The following is a 13,174-nucleotide window of genomic DNA, read 5'->3' as shown; positions in this document are numbered from 1 at the left end:
CAGCTAAGTGTCGTCCGCATAGGTAATGATGTTAATACCATGCAGACGAACAATCCCGGCCAGCAGCCTCATATATGCATTGAAGAGCGTAGGGCTCAATGATGAGCCCTGAGGAACTCCACACCCCAAAGGCCTGCTTGCTGAGACGGATGTGCCATCAAAGACCTGGAAGGTTCTGTCAGATAAAAAAGACTTGAACCAAACCAGGGCTTCTCCAGACACTCCTAGGTCGGCGAGACGGTTCAACAGAATTTGATGATGAATCGTATCAAAAGCGGCACTCAGATCGAGGAGGATCACTGCCACTGATCCCCCCCCGATCCAAGATCCGTCTCGCCTCCTCAGTCACAGCCAGTAGCGCAGTCTCTGTCCCATGTTTTGGGCGAAAGCCCATCTGGGAAGCATCGAGGAGATGATTTCCCTCGAGGAATTTCATCAAGATGGTATTAATGTGCTTCTCCAGGATCTTAGATACCCATGGGAGCAGGGAAATTGGGCGGTAATTACTGGGGTTGGCTGGATCAAGGGCAGGTTTTTTGAGTAAGGCCCGTACCATTGCATGCTTCCATGCCATAGGAACCATCCCGCTCAACATGGAGGAGTTCAACAGCTCCATGATAGTGGGGAGAATGGTTTCGCTAGCCAACCTCAGCGGGCCCGGGGGAGCAGGATCACACGGTGAGCCAGATTTTATTTGCTGTACCAGAGACCCCAGTATTTCCAAATTCAACAGTGGGAAGGAATCTAGTTTATTATGAGGGAGAACTACTGTGTCTGAATCTAAGTCAGAACGTTGAGTAGATAATTCAGTGGCAGGATCTGGGAAGGAGAGATAAATTTTGTTTATTTTTTGAGAAAAAAAGTCAACCAGCTCATTGCATCTTGACAGGGAATTGCAATTATCTACCGTAAGCGGGAGGGGTTTTATCAAGGAATTCACTATCCGGTATATTTCTTTTGGCTTAGATCTAGCCATTGTTATTTTGTCATTATAGTATGATGCCTGTGAGGTTTTTATTGCAAGTTTGTAATTCCTGATAGCGTCCCTGTAAGTAATTTTATCAGTAAGATTGTAGTCCGACTTTGAGTTTTCTCTCGGTTTTCCCAACATAGGTTAAGCCGCAAGGGAATTTCAGTAAATATACCAGATTCATAGAATCACTTGTGGCATTGGTTCTTAATTTGATTTGTTTCCCAGATGATGGATGGTTGGTGAAGTTGCCTTTGATTACGTTATTGCAATGACTGCAATTATGGCAAGGTTTGGTGCCAGAGAAAACAGTGACCGGTGATTTGGGTTTGAGTTCCAACATATTTTTTAGGTTATTGGCTCTTTGGTAAGCGAATAATGGAACACTATTGAACAGGCCTTGGAAATCTGTTTCAAATTGTATCATCTTCCAGTTCTTTAAGATGATGTCTTTAATGGCTGAGCTTCTGGGAGAATATCTGGAAACGAATACTGGTCTTTCAGTTTTACAAATAACAGTGTCCTTTTGCCCTTTAGGCTACTTATCCTGTTTCTTTGTCTCTTTTGATTTGCTTTTATATCACTGTGTTGTGTTACTCTGCTACAGGTTTTCAATAAAAGCGCCGGGACACTCTTTTAGAGTAGCCGTGCGCTATATAAGACAACATATAACATAACATAACAGTGTGAGGGTTTAAAAGATCCGCTCTATTTTTGAGCTTCATGCGGTCGCCAGGGGCCTGTAAAATCACTTCAGGATACTTTCTCTCTCTGTATCTTTGCAATATATTCGTTTTGGTATGTTGGTATTCCTCTGATTCAGAACAGATTCTTTTGGCCCTCAGCAGTTGTGAAAAGGGTAAGTGTTTCTTCAATGCTGGCGGGTGACAGCTGGTGTATAAAAGAGCGTTATTGCGATCTGTAGTTTTGACAAACAAAGAGGTTTTTAAATTGGCATTATCAAGAGTGATTAAAATGTCCAAAAAAGGTAAGCACTTAGTATCTGTGTTGTGGGTAAATTGGATATGGTCATCCACATTGTTGATGTAAGAAATGAATTCTGGTATCTCTTCTGGTGGTCCTGCCCAAATTAAAAAGATGTCATCAATATATCTCCAATAAGTCTTGATTTTTTTGGACCATTGGGCATTGTTCAAAATGTGATCAGTTTCAAGCCGGTGCATGAACAGATTTGCGTAGCTAGGTGCTACGCAATTGCCCATGGAAGTACCAACTAGTTGCATGAAAAACTCATTGTTCCAGGTGAAATAACTGTGGTACAACGTGAATTGCATCAATTCAAGTAGTAACACTTTCAGATCCTCTTTCAAGGTTTAGTTCAGTAAAAAAGATTCCAAAGCTTCAATGCCTCTATTGTGTGGTATAGATGTGTATAGAGCACACACATCGATCGTTACCAAAGTATATTGAATGCTTGGGTTCAGAGTCACTTTATTCAGTTGGTTGAGAAAGTCTGTGGAATCACGTATGTATGTGGACATGCCCCTCACTATTGGCTGAAGGTACATGTCTACAAATTTCCCGGTAGGTTCATGGATTGAGTTCTTTGTGGACACAATAGGACTGAATGGTGGATGGTTTAAGTCTTTATGAATTTTTGGCAGCATGTGAATGCTGGGACATTTAAGATGAGGATGAATCAAATATTTCAAGTCTCTTTGGGTGATGGTTCCCATTTCCATAGCTTTTTCCAGGATGGTTCTCAAAATGTTCAAGAAAGCTTCAGTGGGATCTGACATCACTTTCATGTATAGATTCTTGTCATTCACATGAGCGGTTACGTTGGTCTGGTAGAAATCTTGGTCTAGAATTACTAGGGCTCCCCCTTTATCTGCCTTGCAGCAAATGATGTTTTTGTTCGCTGTGATTTCTCTGAGAGCTCTGTAGTCTCTAGTGTTGAAATTGCTCTGTTTCGTGTGAGGAATTTTGAAGTGGTCCTTCAGCCCGTTCATTTTTTAAAAAAATGTTTTTATTGTTTGCAGGCGTACAAGGGATGAGTGAATTAATTCATAAGTAATTCATTTTGACATACATAAATTATTTCCATATAAAATAAATACAGCTAAATCATGAAATATTGTTTTGAAAATAGATAATCAGCAAAAAGAGAGAAAAAGAAAAAAAAAATATATATATATATATATATATATATATAATATCAGTTTCTTTTCAACGTTGATGCGAATAATGTAGTTCAAACCATTTTCTAAACCCCCCCCCCTGAATCACAAAAAAAGAGAAAATATAATATATACAAAATAAAGCATCATAAATCTATAAAAGTACCCCAAATTTTTTGGTGCTTTTTCAATGACTGTAAGCCCCTGATCTTAGCTAGAGCTAGCTCCATTGAGTATATCTCGACTACCAGGGCCCACCAATCCCAGACCTTAGGTATTTCTGGACTAATCCATGCTCTGGCCAAAGATAGCTTAGCACAGGACATTAATATCGTGGCCAAAGCAGCTTGTGGAAAAGATGCCGAGTAAGTATCTAACAAAACAGAAGTGGCCGTAAATGTAGGTAGCTGAATATGTTTCAGTTTAAGAACTTTTTCTACATCATGCCAAAAAGTTTTGAGATTCGGGCATGAGAATAAAACATGTGCTAAGTCAGCTGCTTCGGCAGAGCATTTAGGGCATTTTGTGCGATCACTATGAATGTTATTATTAGATGGCCATTTTGAGATTCTTTCCGGGGTATAGTACAACATACAGGTTGTTCTAAATTGTTGTAGTCTAAGGTTTGAAGATCGCACTCGTTTATTGATATTTATTAAAGAGCTCTCGATCTGTTTAGATGTTATATTTGACCCCAGCATTCTGCTCCATTTGTCAGCCAGTTTAATACAATCATTTGATTTAAATCCAACAAAGAGCTTGTAAGCTTCGCTTATTGTGGATTTATTTTTGGAGGAGTATAAACATGTCCAGATATCGCTTTCAGTGACCTCCAATAATTGTTTTTTATTAATTAGGTAATTGTGTATCTGTAAGTGTTTATATCTCATATTTTCAGATAGATTATATAATAGTTTGAGAGTATTGAAATCTAAAAAACCTTGTATTCCATAAAAATCCCCTAAAACCGTGATGCCCGATCTTAGCCAGCAGCGAGTATTAGTGTCAGAAAAAATGTTTGGTAGGCCTGGATTGCCCCAAAGTGGAAGCTTTGGGTGAAAAAAGCTAGTGTTGCCCTTCAGCCCGTTCAAAGTTATAGTCTCATAAGAATCAAAAATCTTGTGGCTTACAGGAGCCATAAACAAGCTCTTGGCTTGTGGCTTACAGGAGCCATAAACAAGCTCTTGCTTCTCAAATGCTTGCAGGTATATTCAATAGGAGGACCAGATATGGGATTCACATTGGTGAAAAAATGGCGTAATCTTAGATTATGCATAAATTTAAAAAAACAAATTTCCAATTCGAGTGTGTTGGGGTGATAGGTAGGAACAAACGATATTCCTTTCTGTAACACGTTCATTTGGTTGGTAGACAATGGAATTTTTGAAATGTTGATAACTAAACTCTTTTGCTCCTGGTTGCCTGTGCTATGGACGTTGTTGTAGCAGTGACTGCGGTTTCTGCCCCTCCTGGTTCTAGGGTGACGATTGGACCTTTCTCTAAAAAAGGAACCTAGGAAGTGGTGGGAACAGACTGGGTTGTATTTTCTCCGCCTCTCTCCTGGGCGGTTGTTCTTTGGGGTCTCCCCTGGGGTTGACCACGTTTAAAGACTATTGATCCATCTGAAGAGCTGCCTTCATCAGATGACGGGTTGGTGAAAGGTCTTTGCTGTCTTCGTTGGGCATAGACCTCTGCCCAACTGTACACCTCCCCCAATTTGTAATCCATTGTGTCTCTTTTATATTTCCTTATCTTTCTATCATTTATTTCTTTGGTGTACTTGTCCAACTGGATGGTAATATCCTCGAGGGCTTTGTCTAATTCTTCTTTACTCATGTTTTTCTCCAAATTCTGTGAAATCTGGCAAATTTCTTTCTCTAAATCATTAATGACTTTAAATAAAGTTCTTCGACAATTAGGAGGATTAGGTCTAAGGAACAACGGTTTAAGATAGCATACCAGCGTTCAGTGAACTTCGGGTTGTTCCTACATAGAGTAGGCTTTAGGGTGATGCGTAATCCTCTAGGGATTCGTTGATCTTTATGATATCGGATCAAAGTCCCAGCGTGTAAACATTGGTTAATGATACGTTTCGATGTGTATAAAAGTTGTCTCAACATGCTTGGTTTAGAAAATGTGCTCGTCGAGGTTGGGTCCACTTCTGTGACAAGTGAGTAGATCTGTTTAGTTTCTTTGGAATCGAAGCCAAAGGTGTCGGCACGGTTCGCCGTAATATTTGAGATTTCTTCAAAGGACATCTTTACAGGGTGCTCACACTGGGTTACCAGAAAAGTTTGACGAATATATGAACACTTGAATAAAATTCTGATAAATAAATTGATCTTTTTGGACTTGAATACTCATTGAAGATCTGGAGGCTTGTTATACCTCCTGAGGAGCACCATCAGGATTCAGTGTGGGAACCTCCTACACTCCCTCCACATTTGTTTTCAATCTGAGTGCCTCAGCCAGAAGGGACCTTTCCTGAGGCGCCCAAAAACGTGCAAAAGATTACTTTAGGATTACCCATCGAATGTAAAAAAAACTGAAGGTGAGCCACACCACCTTTATATATTTGTCTACTAGTATGTATCATCAGAGAAAGTAGAGAGGGTGAGAATAAATTATGCATCCACTTTTTATAAAAATTTTAGAAAATGGGCACTGCGCCGACGAAACAGAAACAATATATTTTGTAATAATTGGAATAAGAATGTGGTAACCATGAATGGATATAAACAATATGATATAAAAAAAATCAATAACGTATAGCACACTTTAATAAAATAAGTAATGAAATTATTTCACACATTATCTAAAAAATTATAATATGGTTAGATACATCTAAGACCTAGATACACCACATACTAGCATTTTGTCATAATGATTTAATGCACTCTAAGCTTCTATATGAAATGCACTCAGTATTATATTACTCTATTTCTTTTTTAATATTCTTTGAATGTTTTCAAAATGTTAAAAAACTATGAATCCCATAATGCTTCATTATAAGCACAGATGGGATATATAATGACACAAAAGAAGGACTCGCCTAACCGTGAACAAGATTCCTTAGTCGAAATAAGTAGGTTGTTGAAGTGCTATGTGACAGAGTGGCATTGAGCATATGGATTTGCTAACAACTCCTTGAGTGCGGTGTGGAATTCTTTGGTGTAAAATATATATATATATATATATATATATATATATATATATATATATATATATATATATATATATATATATATATATATATATATATATATATATATATATATATATATACATATTGAAAAACACCATGCCCTCAGGCGAGACAGCACATGAGCGTCACCGCAATCCAGCGGGTAGAAGACACTTCAGTATGCCGGTGTCAGCTCGCAGTCGTTCTTCGCCTGGCGCGTTTCTGAGCCGTTTGCTCATCATCAGAGGCTCGACTGTCCTTGGCGCTCAAATGAGTGTGAACGGTGCATTGTGGGATTTGTATTAAGTGTTGATTCCATGGATGGGGGTGCCACAGCTGAAAAATATACAGCCCTGTATGGGCCCCAGAATACTATGTGTCCAATAATCCCTTGGTACCGTTTCACATCAGGCTTCAATGATTCAAAGTTCCGTGACCCCCAGCACTTGGGGTGGTGCATGCCTCCGCGGCAAGGCCGCCGCATATTAATTGAAAATCACCATGCCCTCAGGCGAGACAGCACATGAGCGGCACCGCAATCCAGCGGGTAGAAGACACATCAGTATGCCGGTGTCAGCTCTCAGTCGTTCTTCGATTGACGCGTTTCTGAGCCGTTTGCTCGTCATCAGAGGCTTGACTGTCCTTGGCGCTCAACATTCCCACTGATAATTGAAAAAAACTCATATGAGTGTGAACGCTACATTGTGGACTTTTTAGTAAGTGTTAATTCCCTGGATGGGGCGCCACAGCTGAAAAATATACAGCCCTGTATGGGCCCCAGAATACAATTTTTTCAATTAATCCCTTGGTACCGCTTCACATCAGGCTTCGGTGATTCAAAGTCCCGTGAACCCCAGCACTTGGGGTGGTGCATGCCTCTGCGGCAGGGCCACCGCGTATTAATTGAAAAACACCATGCCCTCAGGCGAGACAGCACACAAGCGGCACCGCAATCCAGCGGGTAGAAGACACATCAGTATGCCGGTGTCAGCTCTCAGTCGTTCTTCGCCTGATGCGTTTCTGAGCCGTTGGCTTGTCATCAGAGGCTTGACTGTCCTTGGCACTCAACAATCCCACTGCTAATTGAAAAAACTCAAATGAGTGTGAACGCTGCATTGTGGGATTTGTAGTAAGTGTGGATTCCCTGGATGGGGGCGCCACAGCTGAAAAATATACAGCCCTGTATGGGCCCCAGAATACTATGTGTTCATTAATCCCTTGGTACCGGTTCACATCAGGCTTCGGTGATTCAAAGTCTCGTGACCCCCAGCACTTGGGGTGGTGCATGTCTCCACGGCATGGCCGCCGCTTATTAATTGAAAAACACCATGCCCTCAGGCGAGACAGCACACGAGCGGCACCGCAATCCAGCGGGTAGAAGACACATCAGTATGCCGGTGTCAGCTCTTAGTCGTTCTTCGCCTGACACGTTTCTGAGCCGTTTGCTTGTCAACAGAGGCTCGACTGTACTTGGCGCTCAACACTACCACTGTTAATTGAAAAAAACTCAAATGAGTGTGAATGCTGCATTGTGGGATTTGTCGTAAGTATTGATTCCCTGGATGGGGCACCACAGCTGAAAAATATACAGCATTCCGTCCATCATTTGTTTGCTGTAACACTTTTTGCCCTAAGTGGGATGGGTATGTCCAGAAATGGGTCCCACTGGATTCAAGCTAGCCTGGCTGAAGAAGGGTGACTTACCCTGAAACTGGTCCCAGGATTCTTGTTTCTGGTTAAGGGAGGACCTGGCCTGGCAGTTCGGTCTGGACTGTTTTCATGAGGCACAGGGTCAAGACTGATTTGCATATGGATGGGTCCAAACTCGGGTGGCATAGTGGGGAAAAGAACGATGGATTTAACCCAGATGCTTGCATTGTCAGCATTACGTCCATCATTTGTTTGCAGTAGCACTACATAAGGGGGCATATTCTCAAGGAGCTATCTCCGAGTTAACAACACTTTATCACAGCCAAAGTCCCATTCACAAGCTGGTCCTAACAGCCCATAGCACCAGTTTACCTGCGATAGCAGCCGCAAAAAACATAGCCACAGATGAGCCCTGCAACTATCGCTAATGAGATGCAGAGTAGGAGTTCCCGAGCAAAAAGCAGCACACAACACCACTCTGCAACATTCTCAACTACCAGCCAGATCGTCGATAAGATCACAAAACAGGAGATAAGATGGGCTTGCAGCAGAAAACTAACACCTGCTCTGACCTGATGTAAAGTCCGACCACAGTCTGCACCAGAAAAGAGAGCCCAGCGCCACACCTGAAGAATAAAAGATGCCATTGAGCCAATGAACATGCAGCACGGAGGCCCAAGATGGCCACAATACCCACCGCCACCACCTCCTGGACCACCCCTGAACCCCCCTGGACCCCACCGCCCGATCAACACCGAGCCAGCGCAGACAAAGTAGGCGATCCTCCCAAAATGCACCAACTCACATACCCAACAACAGAGAATGTCATAGCCCACCACAGGCACAAAAGATCAACCCACCTCTGCATCCTGACCACCATTGCACACAGGATGAGGGTACCAATACAGCAGACACCCAACATCTTACCGCAGACCAAGCTGTTGGCCACTGGTACCCTCCAACCAACATCCCCATGAGTCGGAGGAGTCACACAGCCAGGCCAATCCAAGTCCCTCACAACGGTCATGGATGACACCATCAGCTTGGTACCCCACCATCTAAACCTCCCCTACACTGCTCAGGAACCACTGGAGACCAAGTAAGGCGTCAACGCCACAGCTGTCTTCCCGCACGTGTCAGGGGGCAATTGACTGCACACATGTCCTACTTGTGCCCCCTGGCAACACTGTACACAATAAGTGCAACAGAAAGTGTACATATCCCACCAATGTCCAGGCAATATTGGACCACCGGGGAATCTCCGCCAACATCATCGCCAACACCCCAGGCAGTGTGCATGAGCCCTGCACCTGCCGACAGTCCATCATCAACCTGTGCTACCAGGAAGGCACCCACGGAAATGCACAGTTTGTTGGCCAATATCAAATGAACACACCTCACCTCCACAATCATGCAACTCACAACACAGGAAATTCACATGTCACAAGCTCACATACAAAACGCACATCCACCAGACACAACAAAACAACTTACTGTGGGAACCTGGGCCTGCCATGTACATTAACCATCAACGGCATTGCACCTCAGCCACACAATAGCAGGATTGAGAATGTACAGAATGCCAAGTGTGGCGTGGATGTGATGGCCACACTGCAGTATGCAGACCATTGGTGTATGGAGTGCAGTGGACAGTGGACGCAACCATGTCACCCCAGCCAGTGGGATGGAGTTCGGAAGTGTACCTTGTTATGTCCCCCCCGTAAGCGTGAGCGTAGTGGGCTGGCCCGGTGTATGCCAGGCCAGCATAGGGGTGTGAATAAAAGGCACGTAGCTCTGGGCGTGGTTCTCTTCCAGAATTCCCAGCGTCCCTGCCAGGGCAGCGCCTCTCACCCCACCATGAGGCTGACGCCGTCACGTGAGCGGAGTTGCCTGCGATCCTGTGTGCCTGCTGCATCCCAGGACCCTGGTCCCGGAACCAGGCCTGCCCACCCCTGTGCACCCAGGCCTCAATGCCCACCTGCCGACACCAGCATGTGTCGAAGAAGTCCCACCAGGTGCCGCTGCAAGCTCCAGGCCCCAGGCCTGCGACCCTGGCAGCCTGCTACAACCATCACAGCTTCCGCGACACAGGCCCGCAGCACTTCTTTCTCATTGACGTACTCTACCGGCATACACAGCGTACTAGTAGGTCACACATTTGTAACTGAGTCTTGATTACACCATGGCAGAGAACATTAATTATGGCAGAGTGTAAATCACTATATATTTCCTTCAATGTGGTACCATCAATTCTGTGCATAGCATTACAAACACATGTGTTTGTGGGCCCACGCGGACTACTGCTCCAGGGCCACAATAAGATTGAGTAGGTCACACATTTGTAACTGAGTCTTGATCATGCATTGGCTGGGTACACATGGCAATGCAGACTTTACATCACTATACTCCCTTCGATGTGGTGACACCATGTCTATGTATAGCATCACAACCACACGTTTCTGTGGCCCCTTGCTGGAAACGCCTACCGCCTACACTGCGGTCGAGTTGGTCGCACAATTGGAACTGAGCATCGATTTTTCAATAGCAGAGTACATATTGCACGCACGGAGAGGTGTAAGAAGATGATGCTTTGCATTCAGGAGCACAAAAGTATCATCATTACAGAAGTGATCGAACACTACCGACAACTACCCTGGTGTCACTAACTCTGTGTGTCGCGAGCCAATGACACGTGGCTGTGGGCCCCTGCTGGCTGCTGCCTACAGCCCACACTGCGGTCCAGTAGGTCACAGAGTCTTGATTTAGTAATGGTGGAGTTCATATCAGTGTACCGGCATCATCTCAGACTGCATACCCGGTGCCATTAAGTCTGTTCCCCGACATTCATGGACACTCACTGGTCGTACATTGGTGGCGTCTGAGTCAATGGACTAGGGGGTAGTTTCATCCTCATGTAGCTGTGACTGAATTGGTCCTGGCAACGAAGCTGTCCCCTTCCACTCCACCATTTGCTGCTTCCGGATAAGATCAAACCTTCCACATCATGCCCTGCAGGACACCTTCCACTGTACCCCGCAACCCTCCACCACATTCACCTTTGACATAAATGAGGACCCGCCCAGTCGTTGTGGCCCTACCTCAGTGCACCGCAAGTCACCGTCCTGTGGCAGGGTGCCTGTGCCGGCCGCTGTGCCTCCGGGGCCACTAACTCTGTGCTGGTCAGGTCCGGGACCCCTTCTTCTGAGATATTGGATGGCCTCTGGGGTGATGGCCTTGGGATCATCCACGCCATGTGTCTGTGGCCCTGTGCTGTCGGCTGCCGCCCACCTCAACTGCAGCCCACCTGGACTCACACATCAAATCGAGTCCTGACCGGCCTGGACGTCGCATCACTGCAGGAGGCAAACGCCACCATGGCCAGGACCACCTCCAACCGCCATCTGCCAGAGTCGAAATGGTGGTACTGGCGGACTCTGTGCTGGTCAGGTCCGGGACCCCTTCTTCTGAGATATTGGATGGCCTCTGGGGTGATGGCCTTGGGATCATCAACGCCATGTGTCTGTGGCCCTGTGCTGTCGGCTGCCGCCCACCTCAACTGCAGCCCACCTGGACTCACACATCAAATCGAGTCCTGACCGGCCTGGACGTCGCATCACTGCAGGAGGCAAACGCCACCATGGCCAGGACCACCTCCAACCGCCATCTGCCAGAGTCGAAACGGTGGTACTGGCGGACTGACGGAGTTGCTCGCAGCTGTCATGGATGCCATCTTCTGCCTGATCCCCTGCTCACCACTCCAGGTGATACTGACTCAGTGCACCGCAACCCATGGACCTTTACTGATGGAGTTTTGTGCTGTAGAGAGGTTACGCAGCAATGTCACCTCAAGTAGTGTGGGAGACCTGGGATGTTGATGAGGGAGATGATGCAGGTCTAACGCACCCCACTGCATCTGCTTCAGGAATATCTCGAAGGGACACAATCCTAGACTTTTTCTTTTCATGAGCGAGCTCAGCTCTAGTGCCCCAACTTCAGTGCACTGCAACTCACGGACACTTCTGTTTGCGTATTGGGTGACCTCTGTACTTGCTCTGGCTACCTCCATGTTGCTCAGCAGTTGACCCTGTTATGCTTATGTTATCTGTTTCCGTCTCAATGCTGTTCACTGTTCAAGTTGTTGCCAGCACCAACCACTCCGTGCAGGCTGGCTTGCATTCACCCCACACACATCAAGCACAGGCGTCACTGTACATGTGGCCTTGCCAATAGATGGGCCGGGAGCACTTTGCCTGTGGCCAGTTCAACATAATATGTGTGTGTGTCCCTGTGGTCTTGTTGTATGCATGAGGGCCCTGGGCCCTACAACATTACATTGTGCTGTGTACAGCGGGCGCAGACATGTCACCGCAGGCAGGGGGTTGAAGGTTGGACATGTAGCTTTGTTGTAACCCACCCAATTTGTAAGGGGAGTGGCCTGGACCATCGTACGCAGAGCCAGCGTGGGTGTCTGACTGCTATTTGTGTGCCCCTTGGGCGTGGTTCTGTACTGTGCATGTGCATCTGCATGTGTCTCTATGGCAGTGCGGGTCTCCTTTGTGGGGTGTAGATAATCCCTGAAGGATAATATACACCAACATATGTGATCTAGTTCACCTTCCATGGATTCGGACCCCACCCACACCTCATGGCCACCTCCTTTTGGCGTGCTGATACCGGGCATTGAGGTGCCATGTGTGGATGGGTGAAGTGTCATGCGCCAGCTGTGTTTTCGGGTGCTTCCTGCTGTGTGGTCTGTTGCAGGGTCTGTGTTCTCCTCTAAGTAGTTTGTCAGCCCGGGTCCTTGTGGTGGGTTGGGTGGGATGTTCACGGGCTGTTGTAGGTGTCGGTGTCGTAGGTGTGGTGGTCCTCTCCAGCATCACAGATGTGTTTTCTTCTGTGCTCTGCTGGAGGTGTTGTGTGCCCCTCTGCAATGTGAAGGGGAGATGCATGTTGACATTGTGTTGCGATGTATGTTGGCGCATTGTTCTTGTTTACATGTAGACTATATGACAATGTACATTTTGACTATTTGGGAGATGCTGAATATTGCTGCGGGGCAGTGTACATTTGGACTACATGACAGATCTGAGGTAGTATGCGTACATTTCCATTTCACACTTTCCAGCTCTGCCAGATGTAGTAGGCATGTTACGGTGAGGGTGTGGAGCCACTAGTGTCCTCTGTTCTGCAGTGTTAGGTTTGCGCATTGTACCACATTGTCGTCTATGT

Source organism: Lissotriton vulgaris, chromosome 6 (genome assembly GCF_964263255.1).
Source record: "Lissotriton vulgaris chromosome 6, aLisVul1.2, whole genome shotgun sequence".
Taxonomy (NCBI): Eukaryota; Metazoa; Chordata; class Amphibia; order Caudata; family Salamandridae; genus Lissotriton; species Lissotriton vulgaris.
The sequence above is the reverse complement of the archived record's forward strand: the minus strand, read 5'-3'. Positions refer to the sequence as shown.